The sequence below is a fragment of the Microcebus murinus genome, chromosome 20 (genome assembly GCF_040939455.1).
Source record: "Microcebus murinus isolate Inina chromosome 20, M.murinus_Inina_mat1.0, whole genome shotgun sequence".
In the NCBI taxonomy this organism is placed as follows: domain Eukaryota; kingdom Metazoa; phylum Chordata; class Mammalia; order Primates; family Cheirogaleidae; genus Microcebus; species Microcebus murinus.
The window spans coordinates 12,066,289-12,091,596 of NC_134123.1; the positions used below are offsets into that span (position 1 = coordinate 12,066,289).

At 39.6% G+C, this 25,308-nt stretch overlaps 1 pseudogene; it reads right to left on the reverse strand.

The window, feature by feature from the left end:
• Positions 1–24,798: 24,798 nt before the first annotated feature.
• LOC142862998 (uncharacterized) lies at positions 24,799–24,895 on the reverse strand (annotated as a pseudogene).
• Positions 24,896–25,308: the final 413 nt, after the last annotated feature.

Here is a 25,308-nt window from a genome sequence, read left to right on the forward strand (position 1 = left end):
ATCTTTAGAACATCGGTGTCCCGTGTTCCAGCCACTGTGTTGGGCAGCAAGGAGACACAGATGAGAAAGATTAAATCCCTACTGAGTGAGGAAGTCATGTTGAGTTAAAAGTTCAATATGCATCATGTAGAGGTGGGAGGAGATGCTCTTGGCAGAATGGTATGCAGGCTGAATATAAAGTTAGATGGAGCAAAACAAGATTAAGAAGGGCCTCGAATGTCACTGTTGTTTTCCTGTGGACATTGAAGGGCTTTAAAGCAAGGAGAACACTTTAGTACGAACAGGACACAATGATCCAGATCAGAATAGCGAGAGTGGTAAGGTTTACAGATGTGCAATTTCCTTGTAAAGAACAAAAGAATAGAGGTAGGAAGAAGGAGAAGGCAGGGTTGATTTTGTATGTCGTGAGACATAGGGGTCTAGTTTCATTCTTCTACATACAGATATCCAGTTTTCCCAGCACTATTTATTGAAGAGGGTGTCCCCTCCCTAATGTATGTTCTATATGCCTTTGTCAAAATCAGTTGGCTGTATATATATGGATTTATGACTAGGTATTCTCTTCCATTGGTCTATGTGTCTGTTTTTATACCAATACCATGCTGTTTTGTTTACTGTAGCTTTGTAGTGTATTCTGAAGTCAGGTAGTGTGATACCTCCAGCATTGCTCTTTTGCTCAGTATTGCTTTGGCTATTAAGGATCTTTTGTGGTTCCAGATGAATTTTAGGATTATTTTCCTACTTCTATAAAGAATGTTGGCCGGGCGAGGTGGCTCACACCTGTAATCCTAGCACTCTGGGAGGCCGAGGCGGGCGGATTGCTTGAGGTCAGGAGTTCAAAACCAGCCTGAGCAAGACCCTGTCTCTACTAAAAATAGAAAGAAATTAATTGGACAACTAAAAATATATATACAAAAAATTAGCCGGGCATGGTGGCGCATGCCTGTAGTCCCAGCTACTCGGGAGGCTGAGGCAGCAGGATTGCTTGAGCCCAGGAGTTTGAGGTTGCTGTGAGCTAGGCTGACGCCATGGCACTCACTCTAGCCTGGGCAACAAAGTGAGACTCTGTCTCAAAAAAAAAAAACAAAAAACAAAAAAAAAACAAAGAAAAAAAAAAAAGAATGTTATTGGTATTTTGCTAGGAATTGCATTCAATCTTTAGATTGCTGTGAGTAATATGATCATTTTAACAATGTTAATTCTTCTGATCCATAAGCATGAGATGTCTTTTCATTTGTTTGTGATCTTGTCAATTTTTTTCATAAGTGTTTTGTAGTTTTCCTTGCAGAGGTTTTCACCTCCTTGGTTAAATTAATTCCTAGGTATTTTATTTATTTTTTTGCAGCTACTATAAAGGGAATTGCTTTCTTGGTTGCTTTTTCAGCTAGTTTATTATTAGTGTGTAGACATGCTACTGATTTTTGTATGTTGATTTTGTCTCTTACAATTTTACTGAATTCATTTATCAGTACTAAGAGGGTTTGGGTGGAGTCTAGGTTTTTCTAAATATATGATCATGTCATCTGCAAAGAGGGACAATTGGACTTCTCTTTTCCAATTTGGATGCATTTTGTTTCTTTCTCTTGCCTAATTGCTCTGGCTAGGACTTCCAGTACTATGTTGAATAATAGTGGTGAAAATGAGTATCTTTGTCTTGTTCCAGTTCGTAGAGGAAAGGCTTTCAACTTTTCCTCATTCAATATGTTAGCTGTGGGTTTATCATAGATGGACTTTATTATGTTAAGGTATCTTTCTTTTATGCTTATTTATTGAGAATTTTTTCATGAAGGAATGTTGAATTTTATCAAATGCTTTTCCTGCATATATTGAGATGATCATATGGTTTTTTGTCCTTTATTCTATTGATGTGATATGTCACATTTATTGATTTGTTCATGTTGAACCGTCCTTGCATCCCTGCAATTTTTTGATGTGTTGTTGGACTCAGTTTGCTAGTATTTTGTTGAGGATTTTTGTATCTATCTTCATCAAAGATATTGGCCTGTAGTACTCTTTTTCTCTTATGTTCTTGTCTGGTTTGGATATCAGGGTAATGCTGACCTCATAGAATGAGTTAGGAAAAAGTCCTTCCTCTTCAATTTTTTGAAATAGTTTGAAAAGAATAAACGTTAGTTCTTTATAAGTTTGGTAGAATTCAGCAGTAAAGCCATCCAACTTTCCTTTGTTGGGAGACTTTTTATTACTGATTCAGTTTTGTTACTTGTTATTGGTCTGTCTGGGTTTTCTACTTCTTGCCAGTTCAATCTTGGCAGGTTGTATGTGTCCAGGAATTTATCCATGTCCTCTAGGTTCTCTAATTTTTTAGTGCATAATTGTTCATAGTAGCCTCTAATGATACTTTATATTTCTGTGGTTTTCGTTATAATGTCTCCTTTTTCACTTCTGATTTTGTTTGGGTCTTCTCTCTTTTTTTTCTGGATTATTCTAGCTAGCAGTTTATTAGTTTTATTTAACTTTTCAAAAAATCAACTTTTCATTTTTTGATCACTTGTATTTTTACTTAGTCTCGATTTTGTTTAGTTCTGTTCTGATCTTTAATATTTCTTTCCTTTTACTAATTTTGGGTTTGATTTGTTCTTGCTTTTCTATTTCCTTGAGGTACACCATTAGATTGTTTATTTGAAATCATTCTACTTTTTTGATAAAGACATTTATTGCATAAACTTTCCTCTTAGCACTGTTTTTGATGTATCCCATAGATTTTTGGTATGTTGTATTCCATTTTCATTTGTTTCAAGAAATTTTTTTTTTTATTTCCTTCTTAATTTCTTCATCGACTCAGTGGTCATTCAGGAGCATGTTGTTTAATTTCCATGTATTGGTACAGTTTCCAAAATTCCTGTCTTTATTGATTTCTAGTATGGTCAGATGAGATACTTTACATAATTTCAGTTTTTAAAAATTTTGTTTTGAGGCCTAACATATGGTCTATCCTGGAGAATGTTCCATGTGCTGATGAGTGTGTATATTCTGCAGCTGTTGGATGAAATGTTTTGTAAATGTCTTTTATGTCCATTTGGTCTAAAGTGCAGATTAAATCTAATGTTTCTTTTTTGATTTTCTGTTTAGAAGATATGTCCAGTGCTAAGAGTTGGGTGTTGAAATCCCCAGTTAATATTGTATTAAATTATACCTCTCTCTTTAGATCTAATATTTGCTTTATATATCTGGGTGCTTATATATTTAGAATTGTTATTAAATATATCTTCTTGCTGAAACGATACCTTTATCATTATATAAAGACCTTCTTTGTCTCTTTCTTTCTACAGTTTTGACTTAAAGTCTGTTTTATATAAGTATAGTCACTCTTGCTCACTTTTGGTTTCTATTTGTATGGAATGTCTTTCTCTATCCCTTCAGTTTCAGTTTATATGTATCTTTACAGGTGAAGTTAGTTTCTTGTAGGCAGCATGTAATTGGTTCAGGTTTTTTTTTTAAAGTCTGTTCAACCAGTATATATCTTTTAAGTGGAGAATTTAATCTGTTTACATTCAAGGTTATTATTGATAAATGAGAACTTATTTCTGTCATTTTGTTAATTGTTTTCTGGTTTTATATAGCCTTTCTTTCTTCCTCTCTTATTGTTTATCATTGCGATTTTGTGATTTTCTGTAATAATAACATTTTACTCCTTTTTCTTTCTCATTTATATATCTGCTCTTCCAGTGAGTTTTATACTTTCATACGTTTTCATGATGGTAGATATTTACTTTCACTTCCAGATATAGGACTCCCTTAAGCATTTCTTGTAGGGCCAGTCTAGTGGTAATGAATTTGCTCAGTTTTTGGCTGTCTGGGAAAGACTGTTTTGCCTTCACTCTTGAATGATAACAATACTGGGCATAGTATTCTTGGCTAGATGTGTTTTTTTCCCTTTCAGCACTTTGAATATATTATCCCATTCTTTCCTGGCCTGTAAGGTTTCTGCTGAGAAATCCATTGTTATTCTGATGAGGATTTCCTTATATGTGACTTGATGCTTCTCTCTTGCTGTTTTTAGAGTTTTCTCTTTGTATTTGATTTTTTTTTTATTTCGGCATATTATGGGGGTACAGATTTTAAGGTTTCAATAAATGCCCATTTCCCCCCCTCCCCCCAAAAGTCTGAGTCTCCATCATGACCATCCCCTAGATGGTGCACATCTCACTCATTATGTATGTATATATGTATTTGATTTTTGACAGTTTGACAATAATGTGCCTTGGAGAAGACCTTTTGGGGTTGAATCTATTTGGGGATCTTTGAGCTTCCTATGTTTGGTGTCTATGTCTCTTGCAACACTTGAGAAGTTTTCAGTTATTATTTTGTTAAATAGATTTTCTATGCCTTTGCCCATCTTTTCTCCTTCTGGAATTCCCAAAATTTGAATATTTGGTTGCTTTACAGTGTCCCATATGTCATGTAGGCTTTCTTCATTCTTTTTCTTTTCTTTTCTTCTCTTTCTGACTGGGTCATTTTTAAAAGAAAAAACTATCTTCAAGTTCAGAAATTCTTTCTTCTGCTTTATCTAGTCTATTTTTGAAATTCTTGATTGTATTTTTATGTTATTCATTAAGTTATTTAGTTCTAAGATTTCTGTTTGATTCTTTTTTATATCTTTTTGTTGAATTTCTCATTCAGATCATGAATTGTCATCCTGATTTCTCTGTATTGTTTATCTGAGTTTTCTTATATCTCACTGAGTTTCTTTAATATCATTATTTTGAATTCTTTTTCAGGCACATTATAAAATTCCTTTTTGGGGGATCCATTACTGGAGGGTTATGGTGTCATGTTTTCTTGCCTTTTCATATTTGTTGTATCCTTCCATTGATATCTGCACATCTGGTATAACAGTTGGCTATTCTAAATTTATGAATTGGCTTTTGTAGGGAAAGATTTTTTTTCTATAGATTTATCTATAGTCTTGGTCAGGTAGAGTGCTTTGGCCATGATTCTGGATGGTCACAGTAGTGTAGTCTCCATATGATTTCGGTAACTGTAATCAGCATCAGTGGTGGCTCTGAGTCCCTCAGTGGCTTAGACTGTGGTTGTTAGTGGAGGCTGTGGTGAAATTTTGCTGGGGACAAAGATACCAGGTTGGCCAGTCCTTGGACACCAGTGATAGCAGCAGTGGGTGGAGGTGGGTCTGTCCTCGGGCCCTTGAATGGTGTGCATGGGTGCCAATGGCAGCAGGTGGTATAGGTCAATTCCCAAGTACCTGAACAATGTGCATTGGAGCCAGCAGCAGGTGGAATATATCTGTCCTCAGGTCCCCCAATAGTGTGTGCAAGTGCCAGTGGTGGCAGGTGGGGCAAGTCTATCCTCAGGCCCCTGGACAATGTGCATGGGTGCCAGCAGCAGCAGCAAGTAAGGTGGGCCTCTCCTCATGCCCCCACATGGTACATGTGTGCACCAGCAGCAGCAGGTAGTACTGGTCAATCCCCAGCCCCAGAAGATGTGTGCGGGCATTGGCAGTAGACAGGGCATGCCTGTCTTCAGGTCCCTCAATGATGTGTGTGGGCACTGGTGGCATTTGCCAGCAGGGCAAGTCAATCCCTAGGCCCCCAGACAACATGCGTTGGCAACAGTGGTGGCAGGTGGGGCAGATCCTACATACACTATTTGAAAAACAAAAATGGAATTGTGGCATATGTATTTGTCTGCATTTTTTTTTTTTTTTACTTAAGAGTATACCAATCATTTTAGCTTTCTAGGCCAGTGGATGTAAATTTACCTTGTTCTTCACATTACTGCATAATAGAGAAAAGGATTTAGGGAGGCGGTGTCTAGGGTTAAGAATAGGACCCATTTCATGTCCTTCTAGATATATAAGTGAGCACTGGAATTATTTTACTTACCTTTGGTCATCACTGGAGTGTTTCTTTGAATGCACACCAAGCTGAGATGGGCACTGGGGACCCTAAGATTTATTCAGGTTACATTAGGGAGATCCCTAAGGCAGTGGGGTAGAGGATAGACTCATGGAAGATAACCAGATGGTGGGTCCAATTAAGAGACTCTCTACAAAGCTATCTCAATATTTCAGTTGAGAAATGATTAATACCCAGAAAGGAGGAGATGGATTCTTGAGACAGGGTGACTGACTGGGTGTAGAGGACAAACATCTAAAGTGACTTTTAGGTTTTTATCTTGGACAATAGGGAAATGGCACTATTCACATAGACAAGAATAATGGAAGGTGGTAAATTCACTTCTGGGACCTGGTAGAGTTTAGGTGCCCATGGCCAAAATGTGGGGGTGCTTAATAGGTGATTGGAATGTGGGTGTGAACTCAGGAGACATCAACCTGGGAGTCACCACCATGTGGGCCATACTGGAAGCCATGGCAGTGGATGAGATCATCTAGGGATGTGTGTAGACTAGAAAGGGAAAGGAGAGAAAGGACAGTATATCCCATGGAAGGAGAAGGAGAAAAAAATTGGACTAGCAAGAGAGACAAAAAACTAATGCAATAGCCAAGTGGAAGGCCAAGGTTGAATGCTGTACTGTAATGTGAGAGGAGAGAAAGTATTGAGAAGAATTGAGTAGAAAATAGCATCAAATGCTGTAGAGAAACCAACCAGGTAGGACCCATAAAGGGTGTAGCAGGTCCTGCTAAGTTCAGTGATATGGAGGGAGCAGAGCCAGAGACCAGGCTGCAGTGGGCAGAGAAGTGAGTGTGGACACAGAAGTGGGAACAGCAAGGGCAAACTACACTGTTGAAGAATTTCACTGGAGATGAAAGGAGAGGAATTAAGCAAAATCAAGGCCACACAGTATCATAGGGATAATTTTGAACTCATATCATAGTTTTATATAGAGATGAAAAAATCCAAAGTGCACAGAGTCTTCTTCAGTTTTATAAAATGAGACTTGTCAAAGTTAATGAAGCTTACATAAGTGAGTCAAACCCTGTTAGAGCATATGTCATTCGGCTGTTATAGGTACCCAGCCATGACTCAGAAATGCTGACACAAAGCCATGTGGTGCCGTATATTACTAAGCAGTGCCTATGCATTGTCAAACAGTGATTACAAAGATTGCACAGTGGTATACGGCTGGCAGAACAAGCCCAGAGCTATGGAAGTTACATTTCATTTTGTGGAAACTTTGGGAACTGATATTTGATTACAAAATGCCTTGAGAATTATAAAAGCCAATCAGTAGATACAGGAAACTTGCAGCTTTACCCATATCAAAGTTTCTGTTGGAAAGAAATGAGTCCGAAATGTATTGACTAAATTCTATGGAATTTTTTTTCTAGGTCAATTAATTAACCTTTCTAAAAATTGGATGGAAGTGTGGTGTAGTGGTTAAGAGGACAGGCAATGAAACCCAACTGACTTGAGTTTTGAATCCTAGGTCAATCTCATGAGCTGTGAGGTCTTGGGTAATGTTTTAGTCCATTTTGTGCTGCTATTGCAGAATACCACGGACTGTGTAATTTATAGAGAACAGAAATGTATTTCCCCGCAGTTCTGGTGGCTGGAAAGTCCCAGATAAAGGTGCTGGCATTTAGGGAAGGCCTTGCTGTGTCATCTGATGACTAAGGCAGAAGTTCAAGAGAGCACCCAAGTACAGAGTAAGGGGGACAAACTTGCTTTTATTACAAACCCACTCTCACAATAATGACATTAATCCATTGATGAGGGCAAAGGCCTCATGACCTAGTCACCTCTTAAAGGTCCCACCTCTTAACACTGTTGCCTTGGGGATTAAGTTTCCAACACATGAACTTTGAGGAGGGAAAGGTGCTGATACTCTGATTGGCCAGCCTGAGTCTCACGACCAGCCAGGTCAACCTCACAGAAACCGTGGACCAAGCAGGGAAGGGGTGGTTCCCTAAGCAAACATCAACCATGAATAGATTCTGAGCAATCAAAACAACTCATATCCTCCATTGCCTTAGTCTCAGAGGTTGGAAAATGTTATTGATTTAAGAAATTAAGGGTCTGGGCTGGGCATGGTGGATCATGCCTATAATCCCAGCACTTTGGGAAGCCAAAGTAGGAGGTTTGCTTGAGGCCAGGAGTTCAAGACTAGCCTGCGCAACATAAGGAGACCCCATCTCTACAAAAAACTTTTAAAATTAGCCGAGTGTGACAGCATACATCTGTAATCCCAGCTACTCAGGAGGCTGAGGGCAAAAGGATCACTTTGAGCCCAGGAGTTCAGGGTTTAGGGTGACAGTGAACTACAACCAGCCTGGGTGACAGAGTATGCAACCCTGTCATTAAAAAAGGTACAGAGGGGCGGGGTGGTCTGAAAAAATTCTTGTGCGTATTTTGTAAAGGCTCCAATCACCTGGAGCAGGGTTTTTCAAATACACACAAGAATTTTTTCAAACCTCTCCCCTTTTATTTTGAGACAGAGTCACATACTCTGTCACCCAGGCTGGGGTACAGTGGTCCCGTCATAGTTCGCTGTCACCCTGAGGGAAAGCGGGGCTTCTGGGCTTCACAACCTGCCCTTTAAAACACCAGGGGCTGAGACCAGGGAATCTGCCACGTATGGGACACACAGTGAGTGATCAGGTGTCCCAAAATATATCTACAGGATGAGGGGACAGAGGGGAAAGGGTATGCAGGGAAAAGACATGGGTGACCAAATGTCTCAGTTTGTGTGGAACTAAGTAGGTTTTATTGCTTCTGTTTTAAATTTTTAATTTTGTATTAATTTTTTAATTTTTAATTTTTTAATTATATATATATATATATAACATAAAATTTAGCATTCTAACCATTTTGAAGCATACGGTTCTGTGGCATTATTGTGCAGCCATAACCACCATCCATGTCCAGAACTTTGTCATCTTTCCAAACTAAAACTGCACCCATTAAACACTAACTCCCTATTCCCCCTCTCCCCAGCCCTTGGCAACCACCAGCCTAACTTTCTGTCTCTATGAATCTGACCACCTTGGGCACCTCGTACAAGTGGAATCATACAATATTTGTCCTCTTGTGACTGGCTTAGTGCATTTCACATAATGTCCTCAAAGCTGTAGCATGTGTCAGAATGTTCTTCCTTTTGAAAGCTAAATGATATTCCACATCTTATTTACTCATGTATGCATCAATGGACACTAGGGTTGATTCTACTTTTTGGCCATTCGTGCATGGGACGGACTCAGTTTTTTGTTTTTTTTTTTTTAATTATTTTTTTTATTTTGGCATATTATGGGGGTACAGATTTTAAGGTTTCAATAAATGCCCATTTCCCCCCCTCCCCCCAAAAGTCTGAGTCTCCATCATGACCATCCCGCAGATGGTGCACAGTGAGTGAGATGCGGACTCAGTTTTAATGCTGAAAGTCCCATGTCCCAAGAAACCCCTCAGGCCTGGGCAAACTGGGACAGTTGGTCACCATAAGCATGGACCATGCTAGCACACCATGTGCTGGTGTTCCAGAAGCCAGAACACCAGCACAAGCAGGCCAGGGCCTCTCTACCAGGGGAGCTCCCTCCATCTGCATAGGGCATGATTTTGGTGTTCCAAGAAAGGTGGCCTTTTCTACACAACCTCTGAGGACTAAGCAGGCTAATAAGAGGTGGTTCTCAGAAGTCCCCAATGGAGCAAACCATTCTCAGGGACAAAATCCATTGCCCAAAAGGGATACCAAAGATAATTCATTCTCTCTCTCTCTGTCTCTGTCTCTCTCTCTCTCTCTTTTGCACACACACGACACAGGCCACAGGGTTCAGTTTTGCCTAAGTTTGGCCTTATTTGTAAATACCAAAGTGCATCAAAGATCTGACTCCCACAAAGCTGAGAGGGTTTCCATGAACAAAAACTACTTTATGAAAATCATGCATTTTCAGGAAATCCGAGGTCTATTTCTTCCCTGGTGTTTTTTGTGCATTATTACTTAAATGTGCTAGCTGGCAAAGGTACTACTTTTCCATATTTTTTTTTTCACACTGCATTACTTGCAAGAAAACAGAATGCTCAGTTTCTGGCATTAAACACATTTTTTGGTATTACTGTCAGTATAATCAACAAGGCTCTGTTTCTCATGGTCTGTAATGTGGCTTGTTGTGTGGAAAGAACAGGAACAGTAGGTTTTGGGGAGGTGTAATGTTCTATTTGCATTGGTTTCCCAACTGCTAGTGTTGACAGATTGGAGCATCTTTCAGGTCTGAAATATTTTAGATCTTTTGTGGCATTGGAGATGGGTGGAGGGAAAGAGTCTTGTTTTATTATTTTTTTAAATAAGTACTTGATTGTTTCTCATAGAATCAAACCATACTCTTTGTACTTTAAATCTCATATTTTAATTTTTTTTTTTTTGAGACAGAGTCTCACTTTGTTGCCCAGGCTAGAGTGAGTGCCATGGCGCCAGCCTAGCTCACAGCAACCTCAAACTCCTGCCTGATGCAGGATTTTTAAAAGTGTATTTGGGCTTGGTGTGGTGCCTCAGGCCTGTAATCCTAGTACTCTGGGAGGCCGAGGCAGGAGGATCTCTCAAGGTCAGGAGTTTGAGACCAGCCTGAGCAAGAGCAAGACTCCGTCTCTACTATAAATAGGAAGAAATTAATTGGCCAAGTAATACATATAGAAAAAATTAGCCGGGCATGGTGGCACATGCCTGTAGTCCCAGCTACTCGGGAGGCTGAGGCAGGAGGATTGCTTGAGCCCAGGAGTCTGAAGTTGCTGTGAGCTAGGCTGATGCCATGGCACTCACTCTAGCCTGGGCAACAGAGTGAGACTCTGTCTCAAAAAAAAAACCAAAAAACATTATCTCCAAAAAAGGGGCTTCCTCAACAAATATTAGCTGAATAGGATAAAATGTAAGGAAGTCAGAACTCAGTCGTGATGATGTGATATTGATTGTAATAGACAAAGTTAAACAAGTAACTAACTTGGGTCTGTTTCTAAAGATCAAATGGCTTTAAGTAGCTTCACTTGAAGGGAACAAAATTGTGGGAGGGGCATTCCTGGTTCCTTCCGGAAGCGTGGGTCTACTTTACCTTACGCACACCTCCAACTCAACATGTTAATACATAAGAACACCTACGTGGCTGGGGCTGATGAGTGTTTTAAACGTTTAAATTATGTGTGATGATATTTTGGAGGATAAAAGCTCCCCTGGGGCCAAACCATGGTAGCTCGAAGCAGAGTCATGGACCTGTCTACACATCCAGCAGCAGAATCTTGGGAAACGCTGCCTTTGTCACTTCGTGGGGTACAGTGACACCTCTCCCCACCCTGAACTTATAAATTAAGAGACTTTGGTGGCCTCCTAAAGTTGGGTGCACCTTGCTGGTGTTTGCCCAGCATCCATTCCCCTCCTCCCAGTAAAAGCTCTGATTTCCCCATTGAAAGGGGCGTGGGATCATTATGGCACATCAATCTATGATTCATCTTTGTTTTCACTACAAAAAAAAATTGCTTACATTTTACATTTGCTTTACTTCTAAATTTCTTAGAGTTTTTAATGTAAGAATAATACATGCACAGGTTTAAAATTTCAAACCATGCAAAAAGATAGACAGTGAAAAATAAGTCTCTTTTTTTCCTTCAACTCTCAGCTTCCTAGTTCCCCTCCCTGGAGGAAACCACCATTACCATTTTTATTAATATCTTTCCAGAAATATTCCATGCAGATACAAGCATATTTATAACTATATAGCTCCCATTTTTACAAAAATGGTAGCATGCTGCACATGTTGTTCTGCACCTTGCTTTTAAAAATTAAACCCTTAAAGATATTTGTAGGTTCATAGGCAATTCTAAGAAATACAGATGCACCTCAACTTACACAAAGGGGCTATATCCCAATAAACCCATGGTAAACTGAAAAGATTGTAGTGGAAAATGCATTTAATACACCTAAGCTATCGAACATCATAGCTTAGCTTAACCTACCTTCAATGTACCCAGAACACTTACATCAGCCTACAGTTGGACAAAATCACTGGCAACACAGTACCCTAAAGAGCACCAGTTTTTTACCCTCACTATGGTGTGGCTGACTGAGAGCTGCGGCTCACTGCTGCTGTCCAGCCTCATAAGAGAGTGTCCACTGCATATTGCTAGCCTGATCAAAATTCAAAGTGCAGTTTCTACCAAATACATATTGCTTTCGCACCGTTGTAAAGTCAAAAATCATAAGTCAAACCATGATAAGTTGGGACGGTCTGTAAGTTTCAGAGAGACATGTGCACTCTTTAACCAGCTTCCCGAATGGTAACATCTTGCAAAGCTCTTGTACAATGTATCACAACCACAGTATTGACATTGATACACTCCATCCACCTTATTCAGATTTCCCCACTTTTTCTTTCTTTCTTTTTTTTTTTTTTTTGAGACAGAGTCTCACTTTGTTGCCCAGGCTAGAGTGAGTGCCGTGGTCAGCCTAGCTCACAGCAACCTCAAACTCCTGGACTCAAGCAATCCTCCTGCCTCAGCCTCCCAAGTAGCTGGGACTACAGGCATGTGCCACCATGCCCAGCTAATTTTTTGTATATATATATTTTTAGTTGGTCAATTAATTTCTTTCTATTTTTAGTAGAGACGGGGTCTCGCTCTTGCTCAGGCTGGTTTCGAACTCCTGACCTTGAGCAATCTGCCCGCCTCGGCCTCCCAGAGTGCTAGGATTACAGGTGTGAGCCACCACGCCCGGCCCCCACTTTTTCTTATACTTTTTAATATGTATTTAGCCCCCTACAATTTTATCACATGTGTAGTTTGTGCATCTACTACAGAGAACCACAGTCAGAGAATAGTACCACTACAGCAGGGAGCTCTTATCTTTCATTTATATATATATATTTAATTTCTTTTTCTTTTTCATCTTTTTTATTTTTTTACTCAACAGCAAGTCAGAAACTAAATCTTTCCCTTTTATAACCATACCCAACTTCTTCCTGTCCCTTCCCCATCCTGAACCCCTGGAAACCACTAATCTCTTTTCCATTTCCAGAATTTTACCTTTTCAAAAATGTTATATAAATTGAAATATACTATATATGATCTTTTGGTATTGGCTTTTTTTCTCCCAACAAAATTTTCTGCAGATGTATCCAAGTTATTACATGATGAATCAACAACTATTCATTATGCAATAGTTCATTATTTTTTTTGTTAATTTTTAAATTGTATTTGCCTCCTAAGATTTCCACATCCTATATTTTTTTAATCCTTTTTTTATTGCTAAAGAGTTATTTCGTGACATGAATGTACCACAGTTTGTTTAGCCACCAACCCTGTAGAAGGACATGTAGGTTGTTTCCAGATTTGGACCATTCTGAATAAAGCTGCTAATGAGCATTTATGTGCAAGGTTTTCTGTAAACACAAGTTTTCATTTCTCTGGGATTGATGCCCAAGAGCATAATTGCTGGGTCATATGGTAATTACATGTTTAATTTTATAAGAAATTGCCAATCTGTTTTCCAAAGTGACTGTACCATTTTACATTCCCATCAGCAATCCAGTTTTTTTGTATCTTCACCAGCATTTGGTGGTGTCAGCATTTTTTATGTAAATGGAACAGTTTTATTTCTTCCTTCTCAAACTTTGTCTTCTATTTCTTTTTCTTGCCTTATTGCAGTGGTTGTTTTTTTTTTTTTTCACTTAAGAATATGACTTGGAGATCATATCAGATCAACCTCATGCTTTTTAATGGCTTTGTAGTTTTCCATAGTAAAATCACCATAATTTATTCTGCCAGTGTCCTGTTGATACACTTTTAGTTGATTTTAATCTTTTGCTGCCAGGAATAATGTTTCAATGAATGTCCTTGTAAAAATATCTTGTACAGGCCGGGGGCGCAGTGGCTCATGCCTGTAATCCTAGCACTCTGGGAGGCCGAGGCGGGCAGATTGCTCGAGGTCAGGAGTTCGAGACCAGCCTGAGCAAGAGTGAGACCCCCGTCTCTACTATAAATAGAAAGAAATTAATTGGCCAACTAAAATACATAGAAAAAATTAGCCGGGCTTGGTGGCGCATGCCTGTGGTCCCAGCTACTTGGGAGGCTGAGGCAGGAGGACTGCTTGAGCCCAGGAGTTTGAGGTTGCTGTGAGCTAGGCTGACACCATGGCACTCACTCTAGCCTGGGCAACAAAGTGAGACTCTGTCTCAAAAAAAAAAAAAAAAAAATCTTGTACATACGTCCTTGTACATAACATGTACAAGGTGTTGTAGAAAAAAAATTCTAGAAATAGAATTGCTGCATCAAAAGAGTATGTTCACTTTACTTTTTGACAGTACTGAATTGCCTTCCAAAGAGGTTGAATCAACATATAATCTTCCCCAACACAGTGCCTTCTCTAACTTTTAAAATTGTTGCCAATCTGATAGGTGAAAAACAGGATCTTTTTGTTATAGTTGCTAAATTTTAAGATGAGAGTTTAAGCTCTTTGCTTAAAATGAAATCAAATTTATAAACCTAAAAAAGTGACTTTGTAAAAGTCAAAGAGTATTATACCTTTTTACATATCAAAGTTAAATATTATTTTTTTAATAATATTATTTTTTTGGTTTTGACAAAGGTATCAAAATAATAATAATAATATTATTTTTTATTCAATCCAATTCTCCAGACTTTTATTTTATTTTTTCCAGGATCTCACTCTATTGCCTGGCCTAGAATGCAGTAGCATCATCATAGCTTACTGCAACCTTAAATTCCTAGGCTTAAGGGATCCTCCTGCCTCATCTTCCTTAGTAGCTGGGACTATAGGTACATGCCACCATGCCCAGCTAATTTGTTTTTAATTTTTTATAGAGATGGGTTAAACTCCTGGTCTCAAGTGACCCTCCCACCTGGGCCTCCCAAAGTGCTGGGATTACAAGTGTGATCCACCGTGCCTGGCCTCCAGGATGTATTTTTAAACAAATGTAATGCTTTGTACACATTTCTTTTAAGTATATAGGAGACACTATAGTTGAGGCATTTTAGCAAACAGTCCCCAAACACCAGTACTGCTACTGTCTTCAAGGGGCATGCAATGTACCAAGCAAGTCTAGATAATTTCATTGCAATGCAGTAAGTTATTACGATAACTGTCTAGAGTGGGTGCAATATCTATAGTACAGAGGGAAGAGGAACTTAGCTGCATCTGGAGGTTAGAGAAGGCTTTGGGAAGGAGAGAACATCTGAGCTGAAGAATAAGGGCAATCCAGGCAGAGGGAACAGCATGGGCAAAGACATTGAGGCATGAATGAACTTGAGGAGTGAGAATACCAGAAATTCAGCATTTCTAGAGGGGCAAGCAGAAGATTTTAGACTAAAGCTGCAAGCAGGAGCCCAGTTAGAAAAGCAAAGATTTTGGCTCTCTCCCTTAGATTATAGAAACCATTGATGGTTGTAAGGAGAAAATGGTCAGATTTGTATTTTCATTGCTTATCCCTTCTGTGTTCCACAATCCTGGATATATAGGTAATCAGATAATTAAGCATTTTTTGGCATGCCTGAGATATTTCATAATTATAAAAACAGAATATTGTTATACATTCGAATTTTTTCTAATCATCTCATTGCCATTTGTATTCATTTCCTATTATCACAGTAGCAAATTAGCACTATCCTCCCTGACAGGTGCAAGATTTGTGACCCCACCACCACCACCAATAGAATCTATCTATTCTATTGATAACGTTACTGTTGTAAATCCCAAGACTTGTGATTCTATAGATAACATTCCTGTTGTAAATCTTAAGACTGGTCTTTGAGGTATTTTTCATACTTTGCAATCCGGAGACCTACTGATGCCAGCCAGACCCATGGCTAGGCATGGGAACAGATCCAACAGCCCAGAAAACCCCTACCCAGGAAACCTCCCAATCAAGAAGATAATTTCCACATCCCAACCCTGTGAGGTCATCCCCTGCCAATCAGCAGGCCTAATTCCCTAGCCCGTTGCCCACCAAACTATCTTTAAAAACCCTTTATCCCAAATTCTCGGGTGATGGATTTGAGAAATTCCTCCCATCTCCTCACATGGCGCCTGCGATATTAAACTCTTTCTCTGCTGTAACCCCTGGTGTCTCTGTGTATTGGGTTCCTCTTGAGCAGCAGACAATGAACCTGGTCGGGCTGTAACAGAAGCACCTGGTACAAAGCCCCAATTCCTACTCTATGGATGTGAAACACTCAGGATGCTATAAAAGCACCATAGTCATTGGCCACACACAAACAGTAGTCTCGTGTGTTGGCTGCCCTGCTGTCCTCCGCCAGCCTGCAGGAAGAACACTGAGGCTTGTGCAAGGATGTTCTTGCAGGAGGAAGCAGCACTAAAAGCATCCTGAATCAAGATGAATGGGAAACCATCCCATTAAACACATTTTAGACATAAATTTTTTTAAAGAAAATTTAAATTGTGATAAAAGATGCATAACACAAAATGTACCATTTTTACCATTTTAAGAGTACAGTTCAGTGGCATCCGGTATATCCACATTGTTGTGTAACATCATTGCATTGGTGTATAACACCATCTATAACCAACATGCATCTCCAGAACTTTTTCATCATCTCACTCTGGGGTAACCCTGTCCCCATCAAACAGTACCTCTCCATTTCCCCTCCACCCCCTGCCCCCAGTAACCATCATTCTATATTCTGTCTCTGAATTTGACTACTCAAGGTTCCTCATTCAACAATTTTTGAGTAACTACTATGGGCTAATTACCCTGTCATGAATTGGGGAATCAAATATGAATATAGACATGGTTCCTAGTCTCAAAAAATTCCATCAAGACTGGGAAAAAAAATGCACAGACTTAAAAATGTAATGTCTCCTTTTACCTGCAGATCTCAGCTCTGGCGTCCCACGTGCCTGCACAGTCTCTCACAGTCAGGCCTGTCCTAGGCCCTGAGGTAAGGAAAGTAAATGACTCATGGTGTTAGCTTCACTATTTGTATCCTGCATCTTCCTCTTTCTTGGATTCATTTTCACTCTGCTTTTTGATAAGGTACACCCTTGAGTAATTATTTCTGGAGAATCTATGGGTTGCAAAATTTGTGAGTCCTGGACTATTTGAACATTTCTGTATTTTGGCCTCACACTTGAATGCTATTTTATAGAATTCCAAGTTCAAAATAATTCCCCCCTCAGAACTTTGAATACATTGCTCTATCTTCTTATTTTATTTTTTTAAATTTTTAGAGTTGAGATCTCACTGTGTTTCCCAGGCTGGCCTCAAATTCCTGGGCTCTAGTGATCCTCCCACCTCAGCCTCCTGAGTAGCTAAGACTACAGATGCATGCCACTGAATCAGGCTGTATATTGATTCATCTTCTAACATCCAAAGTTCCTAATAAGCACTCTGATATCAATCCGACTTTTTTAATTGTTTCTTTCTCAGGAACCTGTTTGTCCTGTGTGGAAATGTTTAGGGTTTTCTTTTTATCCTTGGATTTATAAATTTTGGGCATCATGTGTCTGGGTGTAGATATTCTTTTCACTTACTCTGCACAGAATTAAGTGAGCCCTTTTCACATAACAGTTCATTTCTTTAGTCCAGGGAAATTTTCTTTTATTATTTCTTTTATTACTTCTTCCTCTTCATTCTCTCTGGTCTCTTTCTAGAATTCCTATTAGTCAAGTACTAATATTTCTGGATCCAACATGTCTCAACTTCTCTTTCATAGGTTCTATCTTTCTGTACCTTGTGAGACATTCTGGAAGAATCCCTCAACTTGATTGTCCGGCTCATTATCACTGAGTCTATTCTGCTATGCAGCCTACCTATTAAGTTTTGGGGGCTTTTTAAATCATAGAATATTTTTAATTTCCAAAAACAGGGTTTTTTTCTTAGCTTCTTCTCTCTGACAATATTAATTATAATTATTTTAAAGCCTTCTGATAGCTTTATTCTGTTTCTTTGGGGTATTTGTTTTTCTGTTTGTTGAGATTGATGCACTTTTTTTTTTTTTTATTTCGGCATATTATGGGGGAACAGATTTTAAGGTTTCAATAAATGCCCTCCCCCCCACAAGTCTGAGTTTCCAGCATGACCATCCCCCAGATGGTGCACATCTCACTCCTTATGTATATATATACCCGCCCCCCTCCCCCCTCCCACCTGCCCAATACCCTATTACTGTAGTACCTATGTGTCCACTTAGGTGCTACTCAGTTAATACCAGTTTGCTGGAGAATATATCTGGTGCTTGTTTTTCCATTCTTGGGATACTTCACTTAGTAGTATGGGTTCCAGCTCTAACCAGGAAAATATAAGATGTGCTATATCACTGTTGTTTCTTAGAGCTGAATAGTACTCCATGGTATACATATACCACATTTTATTAATCCATTCTTGGATTGATGGGCACTTGGGCTGTTTCCACAGCCTTGCAATTATGAATTGTGCTGCTATAAACATTCGAGTGCAGGTGTCTTTTTTGTAGAGTGTCATTGGATCATTTGGGTAGATGCCCAGCAATGGGATTGCTGGATCAAATGGTAGATTCACTTGTATCGCTTTAAGGTATCTCCATATTGCTTTCCACAGAGGTTGAACTAGATTGCAGTCCCACCAGCAGTGTAGGAGTGTTCCTATCTCTCCACAACCACGCCAAGATGCACGTTTTTTGATGTTGCTTTTCCCTAACTGTTGGTAATTCTTAGCTATCTGTCCATACTTATAATTGAAGGCTGGGATTGAATGTCTGTCTATATATCTGTCATTTATCCATCTATCTACTTATCTATCTATCATCTATTTTTGTAGCTCCAAAGTAAATCTTGAGTCTTCTAATTACAAACACCAAATGGGGTAAGGCTGATATGTTTGCCTTCTGAGTGAGAAGAGGTCTCAGGGTTTTAACTTGACTGGAACACCTCCCTCCTTCCGTGGCCCAGTTTCAGAAGTCACACTTCAGAGAGCTCTCCTCAAGCCTTTATCCTGAGGACAAATGACACCACTGCTATGTCAGTATTTGTGGGAGACAAGGCCTAGAAGGTCTGGCTCTTTTTTTTCTTTCTTAACTTTTTGTTAAAATGCATTGTATATATTGGAAAATTGCTCAAAGTTAACACAATCCTGTAACCAGCACCAAGATCAAGAAAAAGAATATCCAGGAGCTTTGGGTCCCCTCTGTCGCTGTACCTCCAAGGGTAAGCACTATTTTAACTTCTATCTCTGTAGATTTGGGTTATATTTATTAAAACATTATCAATGGAATCATGTGCTTTTGTGTCTGGCTTCTTTCATTTAGCATGTCAGTGAGATTTATCCACATCGTTGTGTGAGGTTGTGGCTTATTCGTGCTTCTTGATGAATAGCATTCCACTTTATGAATGTACTTTTATCTATTCCTTTTTCTATTAATACATAGCTGGGTAGTTTTCAGTTTGAGGCTATTGTTAGTAGTGCTTTATACATATCTTTTGATGAATGTATGTATGGATTTCTTTTGGAAGTGGAATTGCCAAGCCTTAGGATAGGTATATGTTGGCTTTCGTAGATGCTGCCAATAGTTTTCCTAAGTGGTTGTACCATTTCACACGTCCGTGAGGGGGTTCCACTTGATTCACAGGCTTGCCAACGCTTTTCTATCCTTTTCATTTTAGCCATTCTGGTGGGTGGTATTGTATTTTGGATTTAATTTGCATTTTCTTCATGACTAATAAAGTTAGAAATGTTTTTGTGAGTTAATTTGCTTTGATCTTTTTTTTTCTCAGCTTTTTTTTTTTTTTTTTTTTTTTTGGAGACAGAGTCTCGCTTTGTTGCCCAGGCTAGAGTGAGTGCTGTGGCATTAGCCTAGCTCACAGCAACCTCAAACTCCTGGGCTCAAGCGATCCTTCTGCCTCAGCCTCCCAAGTAGCTGGGACTACAGGCAGGTACCACCATGCCCGGCTAATTTTTTCTATATATATCAGTTGGCCAATTAATTTCTTTCTATTTATAGTAGAGACGGGGTCTCGCTCTTACTCAGGCTGGTTTTGAACTCCTGACCTCAAGCTATCCGCCCGCCTCGGCTTCCCAGAGAGCTAGGATTACAGGCGTGAGCCACTGTGCCTGGCTTTCTCATCTTTTTATTACAAAAATTTTCACACACAAAATCATTGAAAGTGTGTAATGAACACCTATATACCTAGTACCTAGAATCAAACCATTGTTAACCTTTTGCTATATTTGCTTTGTGTCTGTATGTGTGTAATTGTGTTGCTGATCCATTGTAAAGTAAGTTTCAATCATAATGACATTTGACCCACAATTATGTAACACAGTAGTCACCCCTCCTCCCCTAGATAATGGAAGCATGGAGAACACATAACAGAGGGAATTGCCTGGGGAGGGGGGGTAATGGCAAAAGGTGTTTTCTGTCTCTTTAAAACTTCCCCCACTCTTTAGGAACTGAGACTTGCATCTCTGCCTGGGGCAGGTGGTCAGGAGGGGCAAGGGAATGTCTTTTGTTCTTTGTGTTACACGAGATAGCTCAGTTGAACTGGTGGTTCCATCCCAGGCCCCATCCCAGTCCCATTGCCTGGCTGGTGGAGTTCTCAGTGGGCCTCACAGGTGGGTGGAGGACATGGCTTTGTCCCCAGCAGAGATGGGATGATTAGAGTCATAAACAACAATAGCCTAGAACCGAGGGCCCTCCCTTTAACCCTTTGCACTCGCTTGCTTTTTTCTTGATTCCTTTATTCTACTCGGGATTTAATTTTTTAAATACCCCAGATTTTACAAAGCACGGCAGTAGAATACAAAACTGGAGTTTCTTTTCATGCAAACTTATTTGGATTTTTAATATTTCAAATTATTGATACATTCAAAGGGTAATTTTAATCTCTATAATTTTTGCCTACCGTGTCGAGTCACACTCGACATCCGAGTGCAAAGGGTTAAAAGCTCTGTATTTCTGCTATGTATAGGAATTTGGATTTTGAGATGATAGTCTGCCACTTTCCTCCTTTGCCAGCAAAGTAATACATTTCTCTTTCTTTCTCCTCAACCACTTGTCTTTGTCCTTCTGATGCAGCCTCGTGGACAAGCGCCAAGCTTTCGGTAACAATTACACCAGGAAGCATCCCTAGAAACGATATTTTTCTACATAACCACAAAACCATGATCATATCTAACACAATTAATAGTAATTTACTAAAAATATTATCTAATACTCTATGTTCAAGTCTCCCCAGTTATCCCCAAAGTAGCCGTAATCTACTCTTTTGAACCAGAAGTAAATCAAAGCCAAATCATTGCATTTGATTATTAAAGCCCCTTAAACAGAACCACTGCCTTTCCCAACCCCCACCAAGGACATTGACATTTTCTTTCTTTCTTTCTTTTTTTTTTTTTTTTAAGACAGAGCCTCACTCTGTCACCCGAGCTAGAGTGCAGTGGCATCATCATAGCTGACTGCAACCTCAAACTCCTGAGCTCAAGCGATCCTCCTGTCTCAGCCTCCTGAGTAGCTGGGACTACAGGCACGAACCATTATGCTTAGCTATATTTTTAAATTGTTTTTTTGTAGAGACAGGGTCTTGCTATGTTGCCCAGGCTAGTCTTGAACTCCTGGACTCAAGCAGTCCTCCTGCTTCAGCCTACCAGAATGCTAGGGTTATAGGTGTGAGCTACTGTGCCCAGCCAACATTGATTTTTTATAGAGCCATATTCCTTTCTAGTCATCTATATAAGGATATTTTTTCAGAAAACCTCTAAAACATTAGTGATGTTGACCTCAATAAATGACTGAGGCAAAAATCTCAATCTATGCAGGTTTATTAAGCCAAGATTTTGAGGACACACCTGGAAAAAACCACAAGCCACAGACAAGCTATGGCTGTTTTTGTGAAGGGGAGGTTGGAATCTTCAGCATTTTAAAGATATAGAGAAGGAAAAAGGCTGGGGGCTGATGAGGTAGTATTGCATTACATTCTTGTGAGGCCCATGAAATCTACATGTTTCTATAAATAAGGGAGTGAAGGAAGCATCAATCATGTAGCTATCGGTGGGTAGGTGGAAGAATGTCTGATTCTGTCTCGACTCCAGTTCCATTACTGGTAAGATAAACTTGTAATTCATTAGGGTAGAATGGGAATAGGCCTTAGTTTTAGGTGCTAGATATGGGTTTAATTTGCATGTCCTTGCATATGGAGGGGTTAGCAAGAAATTTCTTTGATGAATGATCTCTGGGGCCTGTTCTTCACAGGTGCCTGAGGATTCTACCTTTTCTTTTGCATAAGAAGTTAAGGGGATAGCAGTGAGACTTTGATTTTCTTCTTACAGTGGCTTAAAATAACTCTTTTATTAGATTTCACAATTTTCAGCACTCTCATGTCCGACACCTTGGTTGGGATGGCAGGAAGGCTAGGATCAGCTGGGCCTGCCCACCACAACGTGCCCATGTAGCCTCTCTAGTGTGGTGGCCTCAGACAAATACAGTTTTTGATATAAGGACTGCTAGTTCTGAGGACAAGTGTTTTGGGGAACAGGACAGGAGCTGCGTTGTCTTTTGTGACCTAGCATCCGGAGCACATAGCATCACTTCCTTCATGCTCTGTGGTTCGAAGCAGTCACAAAGCCACCCAGATTCAAAGAATTTGCAGCTATGTTTTGAAAACTGCCATGGTCTGCCCTCTGGCCACTCCTCCAAAGTCTTGTCCCATCATGTCATCAGGCTCAGTCTCTGAGATATATACCCTTTCTCTTGGGCTCCTGAGAAGCTACTGTCTGACCACAGCCTTGGAAGTCTTAGACTCACTGGTGTCTGGCTGAGAGGAGCCATGAGGCATGAGCCTTTAAGTACTTAGAGAGCTTCTAGTATGACTGAGAGGGCACACTGGCCAGGCGCGGTGGCTCACGCCTGTAATCCTAGCACTCTGGGAGGCCGAGGGGGGCGGATTGCTCGAGGTCAGGAGTTCAAAACCAGCCTGAGCAAGAGTGAGACCCCATCTCTACTATAAATAGAAAGAAATTATTGGCCAACTAATATATATAGAAAAAATTAGCCGGGCATGGTGGTGTATACCTGTAGTCCCAGCTACTTGGGAGGCTGAGGCAGGAGGATTGCTTGAGCCCAGGAGCTTGAGGTTGCTGTGAGCTAGGCTGATGCCTCGGCACTCACTCTAGCTTGGACAACAAAGCGAGACTCTGTCTCAAAAACAAACAAATACAAACAAACAAAAATAACTGAAGGGGCACAAAGCACCATCTTAAGTCTTTCTGAGGTCACAAACAAGGGTCTTAGAGTTATACACTAGATTCCCTAAGACAACGCTTTACTGGCAGTGTCATAGAATGTCACACATTCTGATTTTGTCTATTTGTTTCCTCTTGGTGTCATTTAACTTTTTCTCAAATCCTCCTCCTTGACTTCCAGATTTTCCATAAAATTAGGTCTAGAAGATTGGATTCAGGTTGAATATTTTAGCAAGAATACTTCGCAGGTGACTCAGTATATGAGGGGACTTCAAAAAGTTTGTGGAAAATGCATATTGTGAAAAAACTGTGCATGGATTTCAAATTTTTTTCAACCAAAATAAACTCATACTAACTTGTAATTATGTGTATGAATAGGATCTAATCTGAGGCAATAAGAAGGATAAGATATCAGTTTGAAAAGAGCCCCTATCAGAGCAATGTGAAATAGAAGCCAGAATAAACATCAAATTTATCTTGAAGCTTGGATGGGAGAATGCTGAAATTATTGATGCTTTACAAAGAATTTATAAGGACAAGAAGTCAGCAGTTTACAAATGGATAACTTGTTTTATGAAGGGACAAGATGATGTTGAAGATGAAGCCCACAACAGCAGACTATCCACATCAATTTTCGAGGAAATAAATTAACCTTATTCATGACCCAATTGAAGAGGACTGATGATTAACAGTGCAAACAATAGCCAACACCATAGACATCTCAATGGGTTTAGCTTACATAGTTCTGATTGAAAAATTTAAATTGAGCAAACTTTCTACCTAATGGGTGCCAAAACGCTTGCACCCAGATCAACTGCAGACAAGAACAGAGCTTTCAATGGAAATTTTAAACAAGTGGAATCAAGATACTGGAGCATTTCTTCAAAGAATTTTAACAACCGATGGAACATGGATTATGCTGGTAAGTACAATCCTGAAGACAAAGCACAATCAAAGCAATGGCCACCAAGAGGTAGAAGTGGTCCAGTCAAAGCAAAAGCAGACCCATGAAGAGCAAAGGTCATGGCAACAGTTTTTTGGGGATGTTCAAGGGATTTAGCTTGTTGGCTTTCTGGAGGGCCAAAGAAGAGTAACGTCTGCTTATTATGAGTGTATTTTGAGAAAGCTAGCCAAAGCTTTAGTAGAAAAAATGCCCAGGTAAGCTTCACCAGTGAGTCTTTCTCCAACAAGACAATGCTCCTGCTCATTCCTCTCATCAAACACGGGCAGTTTTGTGAGATTCGATGGGAAACATTTGGCATCCACCTTACAGTCCTGTTTTTTCTGACTTCCTTTTGTTCCCTAATCTTAAAAAAATCTGTAAAGGGCACCCAATTTTCTTTAGTTAACAATGTAAAAAAAGACTGCATTGATGTGGTTAAATTCCCAGAACTCTCAGTTCTTTAAGGATGGATGAAATGGCTGGTATCATTGCTTACAAAAGAATCTTGAACTTGATAGAGCTTCTGTTGTGAAAGAAGGCTTATATTTTTTATTTTTATCTTTTAATTCCATATTTCCACACATTTTTTTGAACTCCCCTCATCTGTTATACTGCATGATAGCTACAGGCACATCGTGTCCAACTATTAATATGTATATTTCATCACTTCCATATGGTGGTGACTCCCAGATATCCCTATTGTAAAAGCACAGTTTCTTCCTTGTGATTACTGTAAAACTTTGGGGGTGATACTATGAAAAATATAGAATGTATCACACATCCATGTCATCCTGATACAGGGGCCATGCTAATCATCTTGGCATCCTTCCAATTTTACTCTGTGCTATGGTAGCAAGTCCTGACCTGGCTCTTGTGAATATAGGTCTTCCAACTCTTGTCCCAGTAACACCTCCTGCTCCAGGTATCGGTTGATTAAGCTTAGAACATTCCTGATATTCTAATATCAATTACTGACATTTCTTTGGTGGCAGTAGTTTTGCCTACCCTTCAATTGGATCCCATCTACTTTCTATCCTATAGAAATTCCTGTATACTTCTGGTCTTCTAGTGGTATTCTTCATTGTTTTCCTGTTTTTATGGATTTCATGCGTACATATAAAATGCCCACAAAGAGATAGAATGTGTTAGTATATGGAGATTTGAAGCAGGATCAGGGAAATAGGTGTGTGTGAGATATCTCTAGCCAACTTTTGCTCTAAGACAACACTGAAGAAGTGTCACATATGTCAAATAATCACATTGTACC